Raw genomic sequence first — 25,500 nt, forward strand, 5'->3', positions numbered from 1 at the left:
TTGCGCTGGTCCTGCCTAAGTGACTGATGGCATCCTGTGTAAGGAAATAATGCATCCCTGGAGTTAAGATAATGTGTGTGTGTGTGTGTGTGTGTGTGTGTGTGTGTGTGTGTGTGAATTCAATCTACTTCACAGAGGCTTTATTTTCCCTTTGAATCATAACAAAATATTAAATTATGTCCGTTTAGGTGGCAGGACAGGCTCTCACTTATCCAATGTCTTGGTTCTTTTAATTTTTTAAAGATTTATTTATTTATGGGAGGGAGAGAGGATCTCAAGCAGACCCCTGGCTGAGCGTCGAGGGCAGGTGGGACTTGATCTCACGGCCCCGAGGTCACCACCTGAGCCGAAACCGGGACTCAGAAGCTTAAGGGACTGCACCACCCAGGCTTTCCTGGCTATTTTTTATTACTTCCGAATGATCTCCTCAGGAGCCCTCAGCAGACAACTGCTGTCCTCCCCACCTCCCTAAAACATTCAGCTTCTCTTTCTCTGCACTCGAACCGCTTCTTGTCCTTACTGCAATCACAGCAGACATTTCCATGGACGTTAATTTTTATCGACATGCGTTTTGCCTTTGCCTCTCGAGTATAGGCTTCTAGAAGGCAGGGGTGAGGCCGTAGTCTTCAAAAAAGCATGAAGGTCCCCTGGCACAGTGAGGACACTCAATAAAATTTTGTGGCATGAATGAGCAAAAGAATGAATAAATGGGTCATTTTACTGTGATGTGTGGAATCCGTGGGTTTTCAGGACGGCTGGCTAGAAAGGAGATTTGCTCATGCTTTCCCAGCGTCCATGGCATTTAAGAGACACGCTTCGAGCACATTATACATCTCTTAGAATACAGAAGATGGAAGAGATGACCATTCTCCTAGGATGTCAGAGAGGAATGTCTGTAAAACTCTCGTTTTATAAATAATCTACCAAATTTAAACCTTGTTCAAATGTTTATAACAGAGAACATGTTTTTAGTGGTTGCAAGAGAGCAGTGACCTCCAGAATCCATTACTGTGCTGCCAACTTTTGGTGACTAAATTTATCATTAGGGATACATGTTATTTTCTGCACCATATAGAATTTTCTGTTAGAACTGGAACTAAATTTAGAGAAAGAACATACGGAATTATGTGTAGGCTTCCCTCATATGTGTGTAAAAATAAATAGCTTGCGTGCGTATACTCACGTACTTAATGCTGGGTATTTTTCATGTGGCTAGACCTCTAATATCTTCACTAATGGAGCAGAAGCAGAGATAATTTTAAAACGGTCCATGATGTTCTTTGGAATGCCTTTGTAAGCCTTGGTTTTTAGATGTTTGTGTTACTTCTGAAACCATCTTTACACAAAGGGATAAAGTCACGCCGAGGACCCAATTCCAAGTAGAGCCAATAATTGCGAGGGTCTCCACACCTTACCTCTAAATAGCTCAACCTGTTCTAAGTTGGGATCAGGGAGAATCTTTTTCTCCCTCAGAAATATTACAGAGCATCCAATTAGGACTCAAATTCTTCTTCGGATTAGGAAGTTAATAAAAAGGTCTGGGTTTTATGGGAACGCCGTAGTTAGTTAAACTAGGACTAAGTGACGTATAAAGAGATGTTGACAAAATCAAGTCAGAGAGAAGGTACATTATTACGTGTATTCTGTGTCCCTCACTAATCTCCTTGGTCTGAAAGCAGCTGCGGACCTCCCCTGGGAACAAGCAAGGCTGACTGGCAGCTGGTAAGCACCTGTTGGGTTGTGCTGGTGGTTATGGCTGGAGTTCCTTTTGATTGGACAGGGCATCTGTTTCTGATTGGTCATTGCCCATGTTCTCCCCATCATTAAATATTTTCAACATCAGCCCTGGGAATAGGTCACCATGCTGTACTCACGATAGTTACACATTTCGCTCATGTACCGAAGAGAATTACCTTGGCCAGAATCGGATTGAGTGAAGGTATGTTTAGTCAATTCAAGGATGGAGGGGAAAATGGTTCAAAGCACTGCAAAATAGGTTAGAGGTGTAAGTTTCAGAACACTTTAAAGGAAGATAGATGGAGGGGCAAGCCAACCAAATTGCTGATTAACAATTTTATCTGTAGGTCAGGTAAGGAATCCATGCGTATGACTCACTGGCGAGTTGATCCTGGTCATGACTTGGACAAGTTATGATCCCAAGAGGAGGTTAATATACTTATTTAACTATGGATGTTGATTTGTAAAATGCATCCCTTTTTGCACAGGTAGTGTAAGAGAAACTTTACTCTTGCCTATATTGTCGAAGAGTGAATGAATGCAGTAAGAATTCATGAGACTTCATTCTATTTTCACTTCCTACTCTTGTCAGAAATAGAAAATCAGGAAAAACAGGCATGAAGTTCCAGGGGAAAGCGTGGAGATAGCTCTCGCTAGAACTGAGTCTACCTCTACCCGACATTAGACATTCACTTGAACAAATAAACGAATAATGGCACTTCACAACTATTTAAAAAAAAAAAGTCAGACTGTGAAGGTACGCTTAGTGGCTAGACACAGCTGGAAATAATTGGGAAACAGAGTCCAGTGCAAAAGAGTTTAAAAACCACATGGTCTCAATGATATTTTCATAGTGCTCCAAGCAATTTTCTTCCACAAGTCAAATGGTTTCAAGACTCTCCAGCTCAAAATTACCTACAAAACATAAATGCCAAAAAAAGTAAACTGCAATGCATTAGGGACAAAACAACCGGCAACCCCTGAGGAAATTCCTTGTCAAAATTGTGAATGGGACACTTCGTGGCACAGACAACCTTTGCACCGCCTTTAATCCAAACTGTCGGTGTCCCTTGTCCACTCCGGGGAAAAGAATAAGTCATGATTCCCACACGCTCCCGAAAATACCCCGGAGTCACCTGCGTCTGTTTATTTCGGTGGGTGGTGGTGAGGAAGGGTTCTGGAATGAGCCTACCAGAGTGTACGTACAAGTAAGGAACTGTTTACTGTGAGAGCACTTCACCTCCGTAGGCAAAGCTTTCCTTTTGGGTGACTTTGTGAGTTAACTGACAGGTGACTCCCAGCCGGGTTTGGAACACCTTCCCCACTATTACAGTCAGAGTCACTGTCAACAGAGAACGTTCACGAACCACCTACAATACCAGAAGTCAAAAGTCTTATACCTCATTTGTGTCTCTAATTTTGCTCACAATTGATAGGGACTGAAGTTCTCTTTAATCAGGTTCTTTAGTGGCATGATGCCACAAATTTCTGACTTTTAAATGTTCTAATCCCAAAATAGGATGCTGGCACATGATAATGTCACCCGATGAGATATCAACTCTTCTTTAGCCCATTAAACACATCGGTAGGGATGTATTTAACATGCTGCATGCAAAGAACTTTTCTAAGCACATTACATATGAAATTGATTTGTGCTTTGTAAAAGTAATTTGTTATCCTCATGGGTCAACTAAGAACACTGTTTAGAAACAATAGGCACAACACAGTGAAGTTGGGCTGGGCTAGGGTTTCCACTCTCTTTCCCAATGCATGAAAAACAGACACATCAGAGAAGAGTAAAGCTAGTATAGAGTTCATTATTTCTCAAGTTCAAACAACTGAAAAGTTGCAGTATAGAGTTAATTATTTCTCAGGTTAAAGCAACCGAAAAGTTGCATTGTTGCGAACCCTTTCGAAGGCCAAATACAAAAAAACCCTGAATATTACCCATATTCAAATGTCTGCAGATTTTGCCATGATGGAAATAGGTTTGGGATTTGGAACTCGATCCAAAAATACTGGTATTTTTGGGTTAAGCCTCTGCCTTAGGCTCAGTTCATGATCCCAGGGTCCTGGGATCAAGTCTCACATCAGGTTCTCTGCTCAGCGGGGAACCGGCTTCTCCCTCTCCTCCCTACCATCTCGCTCTGTTGCTCACTATCCCTGTCCCTCTCTCAAATGAATAAATAAAATCTTTAAAAATTAATTAACTAATTAGTTAATTAATTAAAAGAAGTTTTTGACTTCACTCAATAAAGGTTGTTTCTCAACATCCTCAATACTTCAGATAAAAATGACCTTGGACCTGGAATTGGCCACCGCAGACTGCAGACCAGAATGACGCTTTGCCTGTTTTTGTAAATAAAGTTTTATTGGAAAACAGCTAGGTTCCTTCATTTAGCAATTACTCTGTGGCTGCTTTCACTCGGCAACAGCAGCATTGAGTAGTTTCAACAGAGACTGGCCGCAGAGCCAAAAATACTTACTGTCTGGCGCTATCCAGAAAAAGTTGGCCACCTCCTGACCTAGACGATCATGGCATATGTTTAAAAAAAAAAAAAAAAGAAGGATGAGGAGGAGGAAAGTCAAGACTACTGAGGCCTTAGCAGACAAAGGGAGACTGAGTTGAAATTTCACGCTCCTTTCCAGACAGTGCCTTGGGTCCCAGTGGTGTGCCATCTGTCATTGTACCGTCCTGATCATTATTGCAGAGGACACCTATTTGGCCTAATTGCAGTAATGCCACAGACAGAATTTGCAGAAAGAAAAGAAAAGTTGCCAGAGCCTGTTAGTTTGAGATAACATTTTATTGAATTCTCACCCTATTACAGAATTTCAGTCCCTCTCTTCATCTCTGCCCCAAAGCCAGACTCCTCCAGTGTTTTTAATAAGAGGTAATTATTTTTGTAGGGTTTTAAACAAGTCTCGGTGGAATTCAAATATTTTCCAAAACTGTCATAGAAGGTATATTTTAGTGTAGAATGAGTGTTAACTGTTTCGCACATGCGCAAAAGATGTTGAACTGATTGAAATCATGAGAGAAAAAATCACCAATAGACACCTATAAGCAGTTCATGCAGGTAACATTTTTCCCTAGAAATGCAACATAGAAGAGTTAAATGATACGAAGATTTGGGATGCTTTATCTTGAGCTGTAGATAACAGGTTAGCACTCTATGATCTAGGAATTGAAATAGACTGGAAAGTGTTGAAACCAAAATGAAAAGCATGACCCAGCATCCCGTAGACTCTTGCTACTCAACCCCACACATAGCTATCTCAATGTTCTAATATTTTAACTATAACACCGCTCAGAAAAATTCTTGGGGAATGGTAAAATTATATTGGCACCTAATGATGTAACCAATTTTGTTTCTACATACATTAAAAGTTTGTATGGCTCCAATCACATTCCTCAAAGCAGAGACAATATAAATATTTGATATAACATAGCTTGGTCTATTAAAAAGGTATTAACCTGTCTCTAATAGAAGTAAAAGAAATCCTGCATCATACTGGTAAAATAATGGGTTGGTATACCTACCTTAAGGGCTTTCCCCTATGTAATCACTGTCTTTATGTAACTTGGCTACTGCAAGGTTGACTTTTTTATTATTTTTAACTAAGGGACTGCACTGAAAGTGATACATTGTATATTACTCAAGACATCCAGCAGAAAAATAACATACTTTCAGAATGTCTTTTTGAACTATTAATTATTTCCTTCACATATTTAGGCAATAAAACTCTCCAAGCATCTATAGGACACACCGAATAATTGTGACCTATATTTTTTAAACTTAGTTTTACTAACATGAAATTGAACTTCTTTATTTTTCTAATAATATTAAAACTATTCCCTTCATTCTTAAGTACGAATTAACTAGTTTTGGGGGGTGAGTTGGGTGGGGGTCATAGAAAAAGAGATTCTGCTGACATTTTGTCGACATTTTGAAGACACACTTGAAAACCCAACAAAAAGTTTCAGATCTTGGTGTGAATGAGCACGATTTTTAAAGTATGTCCATTTTCTAGAAACAAGTATGATGAGTTTTTTTGAGTCTTGGGTTAAATGTTTCATTGACCACCCAGACCAAAGGCATTTATACAGATCTTCTGAGATACACCCATCCATTAAAAGGCCACAAAGCAAAATGCCAAATGGCACATCCTAGTTAGAGGACAGCCATGTCCTAGAAATTATTAGATGAATCGTCTATTTCTGGTTTTGTGAATGAGCTGTTCTATGTCTCAGATGCTCTGATTCTTAAAATAGGGAGAGAATTTCCACACCCACAACATGGTTACTGTGCTGGTTTTGCTCTCTGTGCCTAGATTCCGTTCTCTGTCCTTTCCTCCTTTTTGCCTTGGATACCTTTCCTGCAACATTGTTTTACCTGAGCTCCTTGCATCTTTAGTTTCCAGTTGGGTTTGGTCGACGGGCCCCAGCACAGACAGAAGAGAGGGCAGAGAGAGAGACAGAGATGTTTATTTCTCTGGCTCTTCACAGCTGGGCTGCAATATTGGTGGTGCCCCTGTCCCTTTACGACAGCCACAGCTTCTGAGAGGTGACCCTTCGCTATGGCTACAGCTCTCAAGGTATAGGTAAAGCCCTGCTCGAGCGTCTGGATGGCCATAGCTGCGTAGTGTTGCTTGTCAATGAGCATTCTGCGATTTCTTGAGGACTCCTCTCAGTCTACCCACATCTCTGTGAATAGATGCTTCTCCCCTCCCCAGATTTATTGAGTTGTAATTGACAAATTAAAATTGTACATATTTAAGATGGACAACATGACTATGTGATATATGTACCCATTGTGAAACGGAGTTGCCACCTTCAATTCTAGGAATACATTATCATCTCACATAACCACCCTTTTTTTCTTTAATGGTGAGAACTCTAAGCAAATTTCAAGTATATAATACAGTCATTAACTACGGTCACCATGGTATACATTAGGTCCCTAGAACATCTTATAACTGACGATGTGCACCTTTTGAGCAACATGCTGCCATTTCCCTCACCTCTCAGCCCCTGACAACCACTGTCATACTCTCTGCCTTAGAGACTTTGATGTTTTTAGAATCCACATAAAAGTGAGATTATACGGTATTTTTCTTTCTGTGTCTGGCTTATTTCACTTAGCATAATGTCCTCCAGGTTCATCCATTTGCTGCATATAGTGGAATTTCCCTCTCTTTTATGGTTGACTAATATTCCATCCATATATATATATATATATATATATATATCCCATATACATATACATATTCCATATATATATTCCATTCATCCACTGATGGACACTTAGGCTTCTTTCCCAGATCTTAGCTATTATGAACACTGCTGCAGTGTCTATGGCAGTGAGGGCAGATGTCTTTTTGAGATACCGATGTCATTTCCTTTTTATACCCACTCAGGAAGTGGGTTCGCTGGACCCTATGGCAGTGTTGCTGAGGATGTGGAGAAAAGATATCCTTGCGTACTGTTGGTAGGAATGTGAATTGCTACAGCTACCGTTCCCCACGGTGAATCCTCAAAAAGCTAAAAAATATAAACTCCCTACAACCCAGTAATAGATATTTCTTTAATACTTCTTCACTTAATCCTTTGACTATCCTCCCTTCCTGTGAGCATTTGCCTGAAAGAGTCATCACCCCCTTGATAATATCTTACTTCTGATTTACAAATATACACAAAACAAATTTGTTTTCAACAATTTATCACCGGGGCACCTGGGTGGCTCAGTCGGTTAAGCATCGGGCTTCCGGTTTCAGCTCAGTCCCCTATCCCAGGATCACGGGATGGAGTCCCACACCAGCATGGAGCCTGTTTAAGATTCTCTTCCTCTTCCTCTGCCCCTCCCCCTGATTCACACACAGGTGCTCTCTCTCTCTCTTAATAAAAACAAACAAACAAACAAAAAATATAATTTATCACTAAGGATTAAATGTAAAATAAATAAACAGAAGAAATGTTTCAAGTAAGCTTTTATGGGAAATTAGTTAATAATAGAAACTTAATACTTAATAACAGAAATAATGGAAACAAAATAATGGGAGTTAGTGGGACTCTTTGGTATAGGATGGTGGAGACTGGAGCACATCTTAAAGGCTTCCCCGGGGGTTTCAGTATCTCAATTTCTAGTAAATCTGTTGAAAAGCCAAGAGCCACCAACAGCGGTATCACAACACTATCATCATGTTTTGGAGTACAACATGCACGCAGGAATGAAAAGGAAGAACTGACAGTCAGTGACAGTTCCCACCACTTCCCGCATGACAACCACTGTAGGAGTCACGTAAGCATTATGTAATTTATGTAAATTTATGTGTTTTTTTTTTCTTGCCTCGATCCCATGTTTATTATCAGGTTCACAGTACAAAGGAGAAAATTGAACCTCACATAAATGAAGCCATTGATGGCTGTTGCCCATCAGAGCACCAGCTGATTCCTTTGTCATCAGCTGGTACCAGCTGCCAATGTTCCAGACTACGTGTCACCTCAGGTTATCAACACGTTTACTGTGTCCTCCTAATCCTAGCCTCACACGTGCTTTATTATTGTTATTTTTAATTTTTTTAAGATTTTATTTATTTATTTGTCATAGAGAGAGAGCTCAAGCAGGGCGAGTGGCAGACAGAGGGAGAAGCAGACGCTGTGCTGGGCAGGGAGCCCGATGTGGGACTCGATCCCAGGGCACTGGTATCATGACCTGAGAGGAAGGCAGATGCTTAACCGATTAAGCCACCCAGCGGTCCCCCTCACACAACTTTTATATCTGTTGGCATTCTCAGATCTGTCTGTGATCCTTCAATCTGTAGGAATCTTAGGGAGGAGTTTCCCTTACCACTAGATGTTCACTGTTCCACTCAGGCCAGATTACAAATTTCACTCCAGGGTAAAAGGTCTCTTCAGAAAGATCTTAGAATGCAAGGCCATCGTTCTATTTATTTTCAACCATAAAATTTCAATCTGGGTTTCAACCCAAGAAGATTGAGGGTGATGAGACACTTTTCAGAGCCTCATTGCATGGAAACCAACCATATTCTCTTAGATTCTCTTTAAGGCATGACCAGAGAGTTTTCTTTTGTAGAAATATGTTGACACACTTTCTTTTTTTTTAATATTTTATTTATTTGACAGAGAGAAATCACAACTAGGCAGAGAGGCAGGCAGAGAGAGAGGAGGAAGCAGGCTCCCTGCTGAGCAGAGAGCCTGATGCGGGGCTCCATCCCAGGACCCTGGGATCATGACCCGAGCCGAAGGCAGAGGCTTTAACCCACTGAGCCACCCAGGTGCCCCTACTTTCTTTTTTTTTAATGTAAGGACAATACTTGCTTTTTTTTTTATTATTAAAGATTTTGTTTACTTATTTGAGAGAGAGAGAGCATGAGAGCAGAGGTCAGAGTGAGAAGCAGACTCCCCATGGAGCTGGGAGTCTGATGCAGGACTCAAACCTGGGACTCCAGGATCATGACCTGAGCCAAAGGCAGTCACTTAACCAGCTGAGCCACCCAGGCACCCAACAACACTAGCTTTTGCTCTCAAAATTTAAAGAATAAGTAGAAGATGTTTTACTCTGTCAAGATCCATATAAGCCAATAGCACTTTTTTTTTTTTTAAACCTTCTGGTCACTGCTAAAATTATATGTTAAAATTTAAAACAAAGCAAGTATTTTTATTCTGAGCATTATTTTCCTTTTTCTTAAAGCAATTAAAGTGAATCATGAGTAACCGAGAACCATTAAGAATTACCTGGAACAAATGCATTAGTTACTAATCAAGATATCCTCTCTATGCCTACGTAAGTCTGTGACCGCGTCTACTTCTCATATGTCTACATTTATGTTAACACAAAATCCACATGTGCATAAATTACATATGTGTATTTATCTAATATTGTACAACTAGTGAAGGGATTGTTAATTTATTAAGAGCAGTAGTATAATAATAGACTTGTTCTATTAAGAACAGTAGTATAATAATAAACTTGTTGGTGGAAATGTACCCCATACAAGTACATCTGTGTTTTTAGCTTTAGAAGACCCTGGGAGAATCATGCAATGATGCATGTCAATGTTTTAAATAATACAGATTTTCAGATGATAACCATACAAACTAGTTTCGCTAAAAACTATGTCATTTGGGTAGTTTAACTATAAATAAATGCATTCTTCCATTTGTGCATAAAATAAACATGGTAAAACACTGTTAGAGGTATTTTGCCAGCCAGACGTACACATTGAATGTGATTTGAATTCTTGGAAATCAGTGGAAATGGGATGCATAAAAACTAGAGGTTCAAGAGTTGATAGTTTGGTAGCATAACATTTGTCATCGTGGTAAGATTATAGAAAATCCATTCCTCTATTTTTGCATTTATTACATTAGTCACCCATCCCACTGCTAAAACGAAATGGTTGCAAATGGGCTTCATCAAATATTATACCTCCTGTTACCCTTAGTCCCAACCTTATAAAAGACTGACTTAACCAATCAATTTGCAATTTTTGCATTATTAAGAACATATTCTCTTCATACCATTGGAAAAAAAAAAGCATCTGTATATCATGTTCTCATTCCAGAACATTGCCTCTGGCCAAAGCTTTCTTCTTAACAACATAAAAAGTAAAAAATGCAGAAAACAGCTAGTCCCAGAAAATTCAGTTTAAATGCTCAGCATTCCTTTAACAGAAATTGCAGGTAGAATTTCATCTGTATTAGTCAGGGTTTTAGAATAGCAGGTAGTATGTGGATATAACTGTCAAATTTCTATGAGTAATTTAATTGGCGTGGAATAAATTTGGTTATATTTTTCACTGCTTGGTATTTCAAGGTTGGTTTTTTTTTTTCTTTCCTCCTCCTATTGTGTGTGGAGATGGCTCTGCATCTAAGAACCATTTAGTGTGGCAGTTTTCTCCCACTGATGACCTAAGCCCCGTGTCTCCTTCAAGTCTTGCTTTTAAAAACTACAACCTATTTCTGGTTACCTACGGTGAAATGAACACTCACATTTATGTTTTCTTCTCCAAAACTCCACAGATAAAAGTAAATGAATAAAAAAGACATAAAGTGTGGAGGCCACTCTCTCTAGTTGACAATGCTCGCTGCCTTTTGGTGTTCATAACCTGGGTAATCTCCACATATAGTCCGAGGTCAGTCCGTTTGACCAGTATCAGAGGGCAGAAGGGTTACTCCTGGTATTAGGTTATAAAAGAACAAGGGTTCTCCCTCTCCCTTTCTCTGTCTCATCCCTCACCACAGGGGAAGCAAACTATCATATTACAAACACCCCAATGCAGAAATCCATATCCACATGGGAGAATCTAAAACTTCCAGTCAACAACCAGTGAAGAAAGAGGTCAGCCACCAACCATATGAGTGATTTTGGAATGGATTTTTCAGCCCTGTGTGAGCCTTTAGATGGTGGCAACCTTAGTAGAAAGCTTGATAGCAATCCCGTGAACGCCCCTGACCTAAGACCACCCAATGAATACACTCTAATACCACCCAACAAATACACCCTAATACCATCCACCTGTACCCAGAATCCTGAGCCTCAGTCCTGTGAGGTATAATAAATGTTTCTTGTTTTCATCAGCTGATCATAGGGTCCTTTGTTACCCAGCACTAGGTAACTGACGCATACCTCTGTAATGAGAAAGAGATCAGGAGTATAGTCACCAGATGGTTGATTAAAAAATAATAATAATAATAAAATAAGGAGAATGTGGATGTTTGTGGGATGAGATGCCAATGAAGATCAACCAATTCATGCCATGGAACTTCATAAGACTTGGGAACTGGGCACAAGACAGCAAAGCAACAGTAGGGCAAGGGAGTAAAAACAGAAGAAGTGGGGCACCTGGGTGGCTCAGTGGGCTAAAGCCTCTGCCTTCGGCTCAGGTCGTGATCTCAGGGTCCTGGGATTGAGCCCTGCATAGGTCTCTCTGCTCAGCAGGGAGCCTGCTTCCTCCTCTCTCTCTGCCTGCCTCTCTGCCTAATTGTGATCTCTGTAAATGAAATCTTTAAAAACAAAAAACAAAAATAAAATAACCAAAAAACCAGAAGGACTTTCACCTGTACAAGTCTGTATAAGAACAGATCCCAATATTATGTCTGCTCCCTAAATGAGAGAAGGAAGATCTGTTCTTTGGAGAAAGCAAACCAAGAAAGCTTCAGACTGGGGGAGCAGCCATGGTAGATGGTCAGTGGGGGGTGCTGATCTGAAAACAGGAGGGTTAGATGAAAATTCAGTGGGGGGTGCTGATCTGAAAACAGGAGGGTTAGATGCAAATTCACGCATCAGCTCAGAAGACTATCAGCCTCTTTCTGACTCTCTACTCAAGCGTATGTTATTCAGGGCTATCTATTTGAAAACAGAGGCAAGAGGCTCTTTGATTCTTTCCAGGAAAATACACACACACACACACACACACACACACACACACAGAAAAAGAGAAAGAGAAATACACAAGATTCTATTGTTTGGAGTCCTCCAACAAAACAGCCAAAACCATACCAGTTACCACCAAATAAAACCCACCAATTGATAAGACCCTGTCAAACATTGAACTTCCGATCAGCTTTTTGATGTTTCACCCTTAAACATAGTGGGATGTCATCTTTCATCAGATGCTGGAAGGAAGCCTGGACACCTGAGACAGAGAGATAATAGCTGGAAGAAGGGAAGTGAGAGTGGGGAGGGATGAAAGAGGTGATGAGGATGAAGGAGGGCACCTGTGATGAGCTTTGGGTGACGTATGGAAGTCTTGAATCACTGTACTGTACACCTGGAGCTAACTAACATACACTGTATGTCAACTAACTCGAATTAAAGCAAAACCCAAAAAGGAAAAGAAATAACTGGAAAAGAACTCAAGGGAGTTAGAAGAAAACTTGAAAACGTAACTTAGGAACTTAAATTGATGAGAGACTATAAAACACTGAATCTGTATACAAGAACAGGATATAAGAAATAGAGGAAAAACCAAGAGGTTTTGCAACTAGAAAGATGAGAACTACATTTTTAAAAACATGTGGCCGGATGGGGAGATAATTTTGAGTCAAGTGTCAGTAAAACAAAATTAAAAATGATCAGCAATAACAGAGGAAAAATAAGGAAATTAGAGAGCGGGTACATGAGGTCCACCATCTAGCTAATGGGTGTTATTAAGAAAGAAAGAAAGAAAGAAAAAAAAAAAGAAAGAAAGAAAAAAGAGAAAGAGCAATTTCAGGGAAGTAAATTATCAAAGATACATTACCAAAAATGTTTGCTAGGACAGAACTTGAAATTTTATATTAAAAGTGACCACCATGTGACAAGCACAAAATGAGGCAAAAGGTACAATAAAAAGTCAATGTGGTTGACAAATGCTTTCAAAAGGAAATTCAGATAAAGGGTTCATTGATACCTGATCATGTTTTTATTTTTTTTTCAAAATAGTAAACCTTCTATTTATAGTAAATTACCTATTTCCTTACATAATTATGTTTAATTATTATTTATATTTTCATTTTGTTTTAAATCATTTTCCTGACTTAGTCAACATGCCATTTTTCTTTAAAACTTAAGTGGCCACTATTTGTTTTGTTTCGTTTTGCTTCTGGTTTTGCCACCCGTGTGTTGAGTACAACTGTTCAGGGTCTAGCCATATTTACTTAGGTCCAGTTTTTCATCAGCCAAGTGGTAAAAGTTATTTTCATATTGGGGGAAAATCTTGGAATATACAACATTTGATGCAAAACATCCCTTCCCATGCATTTATTTATGTATTTTTTTTCTTCCCTAAAGTATAGTACATGCCTAATTGCCTTCTCCCATGTATTAATTTAATGAAATGCCTCTTCATAAGAATTGCTTGCTAATGATAGGATTTGAGTTGTGGCAAGCAATACGTAGGGTATTTATTTTTAAATAGGGATGATATGTGTATTTATGGGCAAATGGTCCCATTTCCCTTGGAGAGTCATAGATATTTTTTGAAGCTTATTTTCTTACAAGTATAAACTTCTTTCTGGGTATAGAGCCATTAAAAGTGAATCTAATTTCAACTCATATTTGACATACCAAATATTTGTACTTATAGTAACCTATTTTTTGCCAAAGATTGGTAGTCAGTGTGGTCAGAATTCTATAAGCTGTGAATGAGGTGGAGGGGGAGAAAAAAAAATCTATGTATTTATTTATTTACATATATAACTTTTGATATGTTTATATGAAATGTTTAATAATATAAAAAGCCAGCATAGTCAGTTTATACTTTTTTAAAATAGTATAAAGACCAATGACAGTGACAAAGTGTCTGTTTCTGCCTTGCCTCAAAAGAAAGCACAATTAATCTTGCAGAAGACATTTATTAACCCAGATGATGATTTCACAATGTGGATTCCACCTGATGTACTTTTCAGTTAATATGTGTCTAATTCTAACCTTGGAGACACTACCTCATAAGAGGTAGACCAACAGCGTGAAAATGACAAAAGACTCTCTGAATATTTTTACTGGGGATGACCGCCATGGGCAGGGCAAAGCCATAATGGTAAGGTCAGTGGTGAGACACTGACTTGGCCAACCTTCACCAACTTAACCAAGCGTGAAAGTGGGTCTCCAGCCAAGTCTGTCGTGGTGGGCAAAGGAAATTTGGAGAAGGCTTCACTCTACAGTTGGCTTTGACTGAGCAACAGTTGGTTAGCGCATTGTGTTTATGAGAATAAGACCATGGGCATAATCCCAGACCCATCCAGTTAACATCATTTATTTCCATGACCACCAACTGTACCATTAGCCCTGCCAACAATATTAGAAATGCTCACATTTGGTTACCAGGACAATTGGGCAAGAAGCAGTTCAGTACAACTCTATGACTGGATAAAGAGCCTTAGAAGACATGGTCAACATGAACATATTTGCATTTATCTACTTATTTCCATTTTTCCACATGGACTAGATTTAATCATTTTAACTAGAATGTGGATGGGAATGGGCATATAAATGGACAAGGCAACATTAGAGGTCAATAAATTGATTTTACCGCAGGGACTCAGGGGGAGGGTTCCTGGAATTTAGCAGATGAAATCCCCAAGTTCTTCCTGCCTAGCTTTTCTAGTTAATGTACAGCTGAGCTAGGGTGTTGGGGAGGATCTAAGTTATCTAGTCAGAGTTAACATTTCTACAATCATGACTTTCAGAAGTGAATCAGTATGAGTTATGAGAGTATATACTCCAAATATTTCTTTTACTCTATTTCCCTGATATTTAAATCATAAAAGAAAGGTAACTGGAGAAGCTTGATATTAGGCTCATTTCCTTTTGTTTTTTTTTTTTTTTTAATTTCAATTCAATTAGCCAACATACAGTACATCATTAGTTTCAGATGTAGTATTCAATGGTTTATCAGTTGCATATACATCCAGGGCCCATCACATCGTGTGCCCTCCTTAATGCCCATCACCCAGTTACCCCATCCCCCCACTCGTCTCTCCTCTGGCAGCCCTCAGTTTGTTTCCTATAGTTAAGAGTCCCTCATGGCTTTTCTCCATCTTTGATGACTTCCCATTCAGCTTTCCCTCCCTTCCCCTATGATCCTCTGTGCTGTTTCCTCTATTCCACACACGAGTGAAACCATATGATAATTGTCTTTCTCTGACTGACTTATTTCACTCCGCATAATACCCTCTATGTCTATCCATGTCGATGCAAATGGTAAATATTCATCCTTTCTGATGGCTGAGTAATACTCCATTGTGTATATGGACCACATCTTCTTCATCCATTCATCCGTTGATGGACATTTTGGCTCTTTCCACAGTTTGACTATCATGGCCATTGCTGCTGTGAACATGGAGGCTCCTTTGCAATCAAATTATAAAACAGCAACTTTCAGGCTATGAAATTATTTGGGGAGCCATGTGGAGGTGCACGTGAGTTGGGGACAAGAGCTGTTCTCCACGGAACCATGGTGGCGGTAGAGGTGGTACTGAGGGAGTTGTTGCCATGGTGATTAGAGGTATTGGTGCTAGAATGGGTGATGGAAGTCACAATGGGGCTGAGGATGAGAGAGAGGATTTGGAGACTTGTGTAAAGAAGAGTTGGAGGTGGTGAGTGCCGTGGTAGCGTGGACGTCAACGGTCTCCTTAGTTCCAGCTACGTGACATAGAGTCAGCAGTCTCCCCCAACTTTTATTCCCCTGGTATTCCAGGCTTGTGACCAGAAACCCTCTCAATCCTTCTCTCTCCTCCTTCTCTGACTCCCTGAAAGACTTGTCTACCTCATTCATTTTGAGACAAGAATATACTTCTTCGTCTTAGTAATGATCTATCTCTCATATTTTCATCACACTGGGTAGATTCTAATTTCCTAGAAATTAGTGTCACATATTAAATATTGAAATGCTGTTTTAAATATTTAAATATTGTTTTCACTAGAGAGGATATGGGAGGAGCTAGTGTCTTAATAGCATCCTAAATATGATGGGCATGGTATGTCATTGAGAATTCTGTTATTACAACAACCAATGGTGATCATAAGATCTGTAGATGCTCTGGGAGAAAGAGCCTGAGCAATAAATAAGACTGGTTTCACAGCAAGCAAACACATAAAACGATGACTGGGAAAACAAAAACAAAAACCTAAAAGCCCTCCCAGTTCCCCTGTGTCTTGTCATGACTTCTCCATGGCTAGACTGCTGGGTTAAGGCTTTGCATCCTTATGTCTTCTCAGTAGGGCCAATGCCCTTCAGACAAAGCCATCCAGAAACACAGCAGTAGTTCTACAAGATGGGTTTACTGGAGGAAGGGAGAAGACAGAGCATGGGAAGCATGGGGGTGTTTCAGGAAAAGTGTGTTAGAAAGAACTTATTACAGGATTTAGTTGGGTGATTCATAGAAGGGCTGAAGAAGCAAAACTTTCTGGAAGGCAGGACAACTCCATGTGATAATCTTAATAAATCTACCTGTAAAGAGGGGAGACAAGAACAAAAATAAAGCCCCGGTTTTAGGGCTTTATTGCTCTAAAATGACAGATTGCTCTATAATTTTAGCCGAGAGAGGGTGGTGTTTGGTACTTTGTGAGTATTTTGTGGGTGGCACTGGGAATTTTTAAAAATCTGCCCTGAGGCAAAAATACGAGGTGTGATGTGGCCTTGTTTTATCTCTCTTATCCGGGCCTCAGGATGCCCTGGGCTAAGTCTGGTATTCTGTGAGATCGCGAGGTTCGATAGAATGGCGTAGCCTAGGTATGCGTGCCAGGCCAGCTTCTGAAGGTCAAGAAGGTTGCTCCTTTTCTTTCTTTCTCTATGACGCACTGGGATTCAGGAGTGGTTTGTATTTCTGCACACAAGAAAAAGTTATTAATTGTTATCATGATCCATCTTCATTTCAAAGTACAATTTCTGAGTCTAATGATGATACTGATGGTAATTAAAGGGCAATAATACTAAAAATACCAACAAAAGAAAGGAGAGGGTTTGAGATCAAAGCAGAGGAGGGGGTAAGGAGAGCACCTCAGCGAGTGCTGACCGAGCCCCAGGAGTGGTCTTATCGTCTCTCATAGGCAGGCGTGGGACCATTTGAGGTACCCAGTGATGGTATTACCTGTATTCTCAGGTCAGAACCCCTGGCACCAAAGGAGGAGGAATTTGAGGGCGACAGCACTCTATAATAAGCAAGTGTCTTCAGTTGGAGTCCCCAAAAGCAAAGGATTCCCATAAAATTATTTTTTTTTTAATTGAGGTATGATTAACATATAACACTATACTAGTTTCATGGGCTTTTTGGAGTTTTGTCTTTGTTTTTGTTTTTGTTGTGTACTTAAGGAGTATTCCCCAGGAAACACCAGTAGGGAACTAAGGAAGTAAGATAGGAAGGAAAATACCTAAGAGTCGGGTGTTCGGTTAAGTCCCACAGAGACCCACCAATAAATAAGTAAGTAAGTAAGTAAAGGGGAGAGGGAGTACATAAATAAACAAAATTCAAGATCATTTTAAAAAAAAATAGTTGTCAGGAGGACAAGAGGGTCCACGAAATCCTAAGTAAGGAGGCTCTCTCCTTGTCCGCAGAGTAAGTGTGTGTCTGTGTCCAGGGGCTCTCAGATGTCAGCAGCAGCAGAAGCACCACGAAGTCTTGTTCAACTGTGGTTTCTCCTTCTGTAGGGGTGGGGTGGGGCTCAAGACTTTGTATCTTCTCTAACATGTTCCCGAGAAAGCTGCTGCGCCAAGAGCACCACACTTTAGAAAAGGCTGATGGAGCCCGAGGACCATCCTTTGGCCAAGAGACGGAGATGCTGGCTCCCAGGAGAGCAACAACGGTTGTTGGCACAGATGGAAACCAAGCGGCAAGCCCGGGGTGTGCACAGAACTCTCCAGCGTCTGCTCTCGTCTGGGCCCAGGTCTGTCTGCATCCAGATCTGGTATTGTCAGCACTCGTGGTGTACCCCTTCTCGGCTGTGGGTGACAGGAAGCCACAGGATAAACCCATAGGAACGCAGCCTGGATGGACAGGGCATCAGAACGCAGAGCTCATTTGCATGAGTAGCTGGAGGTATGTGTTAAGTAAAATTAAAAAAAATTATCTCTTTGGCGGGTACTTTGTGTTTTGCTTTGTGTTAAAACCCTAGGACTATAGCTGCACATTTTCACTCTAACCAACTAGTTTTAGCTGTGAAATGTCGAAAGGACTGCAGGCCACGATAGTTTTCTCTATGTTGTAGGTCTCATGCCTTAGTTTTAATTTCACATAATCTTCTTTATTCAGTCAAGGTGATGAATTTTTAAATAGGTGACTTAATTTCCCATTTATGACTTTATAAGACGTATCCTATCACTAAATTCGCAATTCAGAGAAGATGAGTCTATGAATAATGTGTTCTACGTTTTGGGTTTAAGGAATAGGTCACTGTAGTCTAGGGCCATAAAAATCTCCATTTGTCCCGTCCAGGTTTAAGCCAACAAGAGGGTTCCTTGTCACCCTGGGCAGAAGCATAGGTAAGCAGGAATGTTCTGGAAAGAGTTTAAGACGAAAGTGGATGCCAGTGCAAAGTTTATCTATGTTACCCTTTTTTCCTATGGGCAGTAAGAATAATTCTTGTTCTATGCCTGACTCAGACAGTACAAGGGCTTTCCATATGTTTACACACAAATCTTCACTGCGCCCAGTGAGGCAAATACATGAGGCTTTGGCAGAAGTGGGGCCTGTTCCATGCATTTTTCATGAAAGAAATTTCAATAAAGTGAAATAACTCGGTGTCCCAAACACTATGCCAGCAAATGACAAGGAAGGCTGTTTACATTTGGATGGTGCAACCAGAACAGCTTGGGTTTCCTACATTCCAAGGCTTCCAGCCAGTCCTTTCAGTTAATCCATTAAAAAAAAAAAAAAGTCCAATTTAAAAAAAAACCTGTTTCAGGAACTACCTGGAAAACACATACCATTAGAAAATTGTATTTAAATGGGATTCCTTGAGAAACAAGTACCATCATACATAAAATTTCAGTTTATACGTGCAAAGTTAGTTGGAACTTGGAGCCAAATTATGTCAATTATTTATTATGTCTTGAACACCAGAACCATCCATAGAGTGGAAGCAAATTTTTTTGTTCTTGAATTTTCTGAACAATGTCTGTTCTTGCGTGCTTACTGAACATTCGTGAATCATCCCGTAAACCTCCAAATGTATTGAGTGGGCATGGTAAACACTTAAATATAATTGGAATTGGAAGAGATAAGAGGAGTGTACAGTATCTTCCAATGGCAGCTACTAATCTTCTGAAAAGAGTGATGGTTCTCAAAACATGGCCCCAGTCAGCAATATCCACACCCCCATGAGAGCCTGTTAGAATGAAGTGCTAGGGGTCCTACCCCAGACCCACTCAATCTGCAACTCTGAGTTTGGAGCCCAGTATCGTGTGCCTCTAACGAGGTCTCTCGTTGTAGAGGTCTCTCGTAGGACATGCCCGAGTTGGAGAATCAGAGACTTGGCAGCTGATAAGAAATTGTTGATGGACAATAGAATGGGCAATGGTGTATAACACAGTATGACACCACAGGCAGAGATCAGTTGATTTTTGTTTTGTTTTGTTTGTGAAGTGTATGCATACATAGAAAAGAAAGGAAGGAGAGAGAGTGAGGTGGAAACAGAGAGCAGAAAAGGTAAAATGTTAACTGTGCGTTACAGGGGATTTATTTTTGCTATGCGCTTTTTAACATTTTCCAAGATTCATCACTGATTAGGTGTTAGCTGTGATTAGAACTGTGACTGAAGAGGATAACTATGTTATGGAAGAGAAAAATAATTTCCCTTATATTATTGTGGTGCATTTAGAAACTGTGCCCAGCTCCACTGTAACAATGTACAAAGCGAAAATCATCCCCCATGCAACACATGGACAAGAGCGGCTCTGCTCTCTTCACAAAGCAGGAAAAACTGTCAGCACAGAGCTTATAACCACATTTTCACCTGCTCTCGTGGTAGGCGCTTTCAACTGCTGGAACACAGCTGACTGAAACGTGGGGAAGCCTTGCCTGAAAGGTACCTCTGATGTGGGACCTTTCATGTTCACCTTCCAGATAGGAGTCCCACGTCTCCTTTGCATTGGTTGCAAATGTGGGCATTCATGGCTTCTTTGTTATACCATTTGATCATTGAAACTGTCTTTTTTTTTTTAAATGACTGAAATGGTGAATGCTTACTTTTTTTTTAATATTTTATTAATTTAACAGAGAGAAATCACAACTAGGCATAGAGGCAGGCAGAGTGAGAGGAGGAAGCAGGCTCCCTGCGGAGCAGAGAGCCCGATGTGGGGCTCAATCCCAGGACCCTGGGATCATGACCTGAGCTGAAGGCAGAGGCTTTAACCACTGAGCCACCCAGGTGCCCCGTGAATGCTTACTTTTAGGAAACTTTGTGAAGCCACTCTTGGAGAGTGAAAGAGAAAGCAGCCAGAGAGGACTTTCTGAATGGCTGACCTGGTTTTACCCTGGAATTGCCAAGCAATTCAGCAGCAAATGCTGTCCTGCGAAGGGTAAGAGGTTCTCGTTGCTGCTCTAACAAGTAAGGGCGGTAAACTTAGTGACTTACATCAGCACAAATTTATTCTCTGACATTTCTGGAGATCGAAAGTCCTCAAATCAGGAAGCTGGTAAGGCTGCATTCCTTTTGGATCTTCCAGGGGAAAATCCATTTCCTTGTCTTTTCTAGCTTTGGAGGCTACCTACAGTCTTTGGTTTATGGCCTCTTTCAGACATTCTGACCTCTGTCTCCATGGTCGTTACTCCTTCTTTGACTTCTTGCCTCCCTTCCAAGGATTCTTGTGATAACATGGCACCCACCCAGATAATCCAGGACAGCCTCCCCATCCCATCCTTAATCATATGTGTGAAATCCCTTTTACCATGGAAGGTAACATCTTCACAGGCTCTGGGGGCAGGAGGAGGTATTGTTCTGCTTATCATACAAAGGAAGAAGGTTTTCCATATTGACCTATATTACTCTTTATCCAAATAGCTCTATTTGCAACAGCTAGAGAGATGGAATTCAAGAGTCATGTAAATATTTATCCCTGACAATGACAGGGCCCATGCAATGTGCTGATGAGGTAAACCAAGTTTATGTGGCACGATTAAGTTGAATTTCCAATTCACTATGTTTAAAGTAAAACAAACAAACAAACAAACAAAACCACTTCTGTTTTAGTTATTAGAAAAGTTATGCATTGTGATTGAACATAATATTAAAATACAGATAAAAGGAAAACAAAACAAAGAAATTGGTACTCTTGGATTTATATATGTATTCTTTCCTGTTTTAACAAAATTGGAGCACAATGCACAGACCTGTTTTACAACTCCTATTTTATTACTCCCTCATGAAATCTTTTTTGATAGCATTATTCGTTTACGAAGTTCTGCAAAATCATAAATTATTGCTCAATTTCTAATGTTTCTTAGAGAAGCAGGTTGCCTTTAATCTTTTAATTTCATGAACAATTTTATGTTGAGCATTCTAGCAGGTCAATATCTGTGGACTTGTCCATGGTTATTTCCACACGGCTGGATATTTTTAAATACTTACCTCCATAATTGATGATGCCAGGGCCCTAAAATCACACAAAGGCAATAATATAAATACAACGTTTGGGACCATTCCACTTGTTTTTGAAAGACTTTTCTTCATTCCTTCTTTGGAGACAGAAAGCTCAGAGTCAAGTGTGTTAGGTATAGAACAGAACATCTAGACTTTATTTAAAGAGATGGCAAGTAAGCATATTTGGGATCTAGGTAATTAAACAACCTTCATTTAAAATGTATGGCATGTAATTCTATCTCTGCAGAGAGGGACTTACCTTGCCATGGGCAGAGACAGCTCTCAGTGGTGAATGTAATCGGACAAAGAAAGGTGGACAAATCCAGGGCAGTAACTGGAGAACTAGCAAAAAGAGTGGGCTGGCTGGAGGCCAAATGCAACTTTGTTAAAAGAAAATATCTGCAGGGTGGTTTGTTTTTTTTTTTTCAAAATTGAAGTAAATGCTCATCAGTGTCATCCAATCATGAGATGTTCCTACTGCCCTGCTGATTTTACATACGTGGAAGAAAGAACATGTTTTCTTTGAAACCGGATTTTGCTACCAAATGCTGAGACCTTAAGAGACCCGGTGGATGACACTGAGAAGTTTTGGTATACAACCAGTAATGGCTAATTTTTTTGAGCAATCACGGCATTCCAGATATGATGTTCAATGCTTGTATATAATATTACAAGGACTCCTCACAACATTTTAAAAAGGAGATATCCCCATTCTGCAAACATGAAACGGAGGCTGGAAAATTCAGTCAAGATTTAGAACTTGACAATGATCATAGAGTTAATTAGAGATAGAGATCATACGGTTGGCTCGGGTCTGAAAAACACCAAAATCTATCATCTCAACATGCTCATTTGGCTTCAGGAAAATAAAAGGGAAAAGTGCCTAGAAAGGAGGATTTCAAATTAAGTTAATGTTGAAGTAATTTTTTAAAAATGTTTAAGTAATGACAATATACTTATGATATAAAAAAGGAAACAAGCCAATGCCTACATTTTTTTTATGATTCATTATTAACTTTAATATGGGGTTTTTGTCTATTGTTTCATTCGTCATAATCATCTGTGGCACTTTATTTATTTGGGGGAAATATATAAGGAAAGACATTAAAAAAGATAAATTATGTTTCTGGATATATTAACAATATAAAGAAGACCTATTTGGTCCTTACCTTCTGGACATTATTGATATTAACTTGAAAGTAAAGGTAATCAGGTGCTTAAAAATTGATGAATTATTATGATACCCAGCAGGGGCCACCGTGATCTTAATAAGTGATAATGTATTTATGGCTAATCAGGAAATACAATATTTCTATCTTAATAAATTATACTATATTTAAATGTAAATTAGATTAGACTTGTATAAAGATATTTCTGAGACCAATCTATATTGATCTGTATAAAATATTTTTAATTATAAAAAAATTATAAGACAGTTATCTTGCTCAGTTTACATTTATATTTTCTTTATAAGAGAAAGGGGGACTTAGCTAAATTCTAGAGAAGGGATCTGAATTCTCTTTACAGTCTTCTGTATTCCCACCCTTATCTCTCTCTTTTTTTTTTTTATTTTCAGCGTAACAGTATTCATTGTTTTTGCACCACACCCAGTGCTCCATGCAGTACGTGCCCTCCCTATTACCCACCACCTGGTTCCTCAACCTCCCACCCCCTGCCCCTTCAAAACCCTCAGGTTGTTTTTCAGAGTCCATAGTCTCTCATGGTTCATCTCCCCTTCCAATTTCCCTCAATTTTTACATAATGTAAAATCAATTTTTAAATCAAGATGAAATTCTGCAAAAGATAAATTCACATGTGTGTGTATGTATGTGTACATATATATGTAGTCTTAAATTTATTATAAAATAAAGTCTTAAATTACTTAAGTTTAACTCATCATCCTATTTCTATTTTCTATAATGAAGATAATATATTTGATAAATTGTTTTTATGACAGAACATAAACATTTATTATTTTTTAAAAAAAGAAGAAGAGGAAGAAAACAGAAAGGATAGGCCCACTCAAAGCTTTCTTGGATCTTCCATAAAACAGGATACACAAAAGAGAGTGATACTTTTTTCTTATCAATATTACAGGTACGGTGTTACACAAAAATGCATTCTGTGCTATATTTCATTTGTGAGACCAATATAATTTGCAATCTGTTCTAAGGAAGAATTGTGACAAGTCAGTCCAGGATACACGTTTTTCTCCTGAAAACCATAGTAAATACGCACATGCAAGGATGTAACATATCCCGATATCGCAGAAGTCAGACAAAGCTTTCGAATCCTGCTACCAGTCATTTAAATGACCAAATATTTCAGAGTAGGAAACAGATATCAAGACCTGATTCTTCCCACTTTCCTCATTATACATACTGCAATTGCCAATGCCTGAAAACATGGTAGTTTGAATCAAACCATAACAGACCATGGGATCTAGAAAATGTCGGGGGAGGGGGGGACTAGAAATGGCACGATAATTTGGCATCCTGGGCTTCCTTGAGACGGAGACTGCCTCTGAACATTATATTGGTCTCAGCTTGGGGACTGAAAATCACCTGTAATGAATTCAATTCAGTCTCTTTAATCTGTGAACTCATAGAGTGAATGCAGGTGAGGTTATTTGTTTTCAATGAGCCATTTAATATAATGAAGGAGGGTTTTTGTAATCCCTAATTAATTCTTGCCCTTCAGCCCACCAATTGATTAATAACCCGAGGGAGCCAACAGTCAGCCACCTCCCCTTCCACATAATTGCTACTCTAGTAGGAATATCACATTCAAAATCACCATCATTAAAATAATACCAAATCTGAGTAGATGACGGTGGTATTCATGAGTCAAACGAGTTTCAATTCTGATTGATGAATGGGTGAAAGGAACATCATAAGGGCTGCAAATCTACCTGAAATAAATGTGGGAGTGGAGAAGGGAGCTGTGGTTTTTAGTGAGATTCCTTCAACTATCCAAACAAGTGTTTCTTTTTTTAGTGAACAGAATATAATACAGGACTGTGCAAGATGACTGCCTACTATATTTAACTCAGACAAATGCATAACAAATCACTATTCTGTAGTGCGAAGGCACACCTCATAGACTCCCGTTTCTTTCTTTCCTCTTTTTTTTTTTTTTTCTTTCCTGGGGCCTGGATATAAGACCACAGCCATCTAAATAATCCTCCAGAAATAAACCAATGAAATTGTGAGTCTGACAACAGACAGAGCATTATACCTGCAGCTGGTAAATGTTTCCATAGTCCAACCACCTTTCCAGTAAAAATTTTATCCCGGGGGAAAGTCAGCAACTAAGATTTTAACTACTTTTCTGCAATAGAAAAGTTTGGAGCAATGGAGACTTCATAAATTTCATTATTTATGGCCTTTATTTTTCTTAGAGAATTACCCACCCATCAAGTATATTGTGAAAATACTACTACTGTATTACTCTATTCCCATATAAATAATTTTTAAAAAATTTAGGTGATTAAACTATGAGACTACCTCATAAGAAGGTGCATAATTCCAAAACCATTTTATTGTTTTCTGTATTATTTGGTATGTTCGTAATTGTTGAATGAGCATTTCAATTACATGAATATCGGGAGACTAAGAATGTTCGTAAATGTCTTGGCCAATTACTTGGACTGTGACCCTCCACTGACTGGCCCGCTCTG

The sequence above is a fragment of the Meles meles genome, chromosome 18 (assembly GCF_922984935.1).
Source record: "Meles meles chromosome 18, mMelMel3.1 paternal haplotype, whole genome shotgun sequence".
NCBI lineage: Eukaryota > Metazoa > Chordata > Mammalia > Carnivora > Mustelidae > Meles > Meles meles.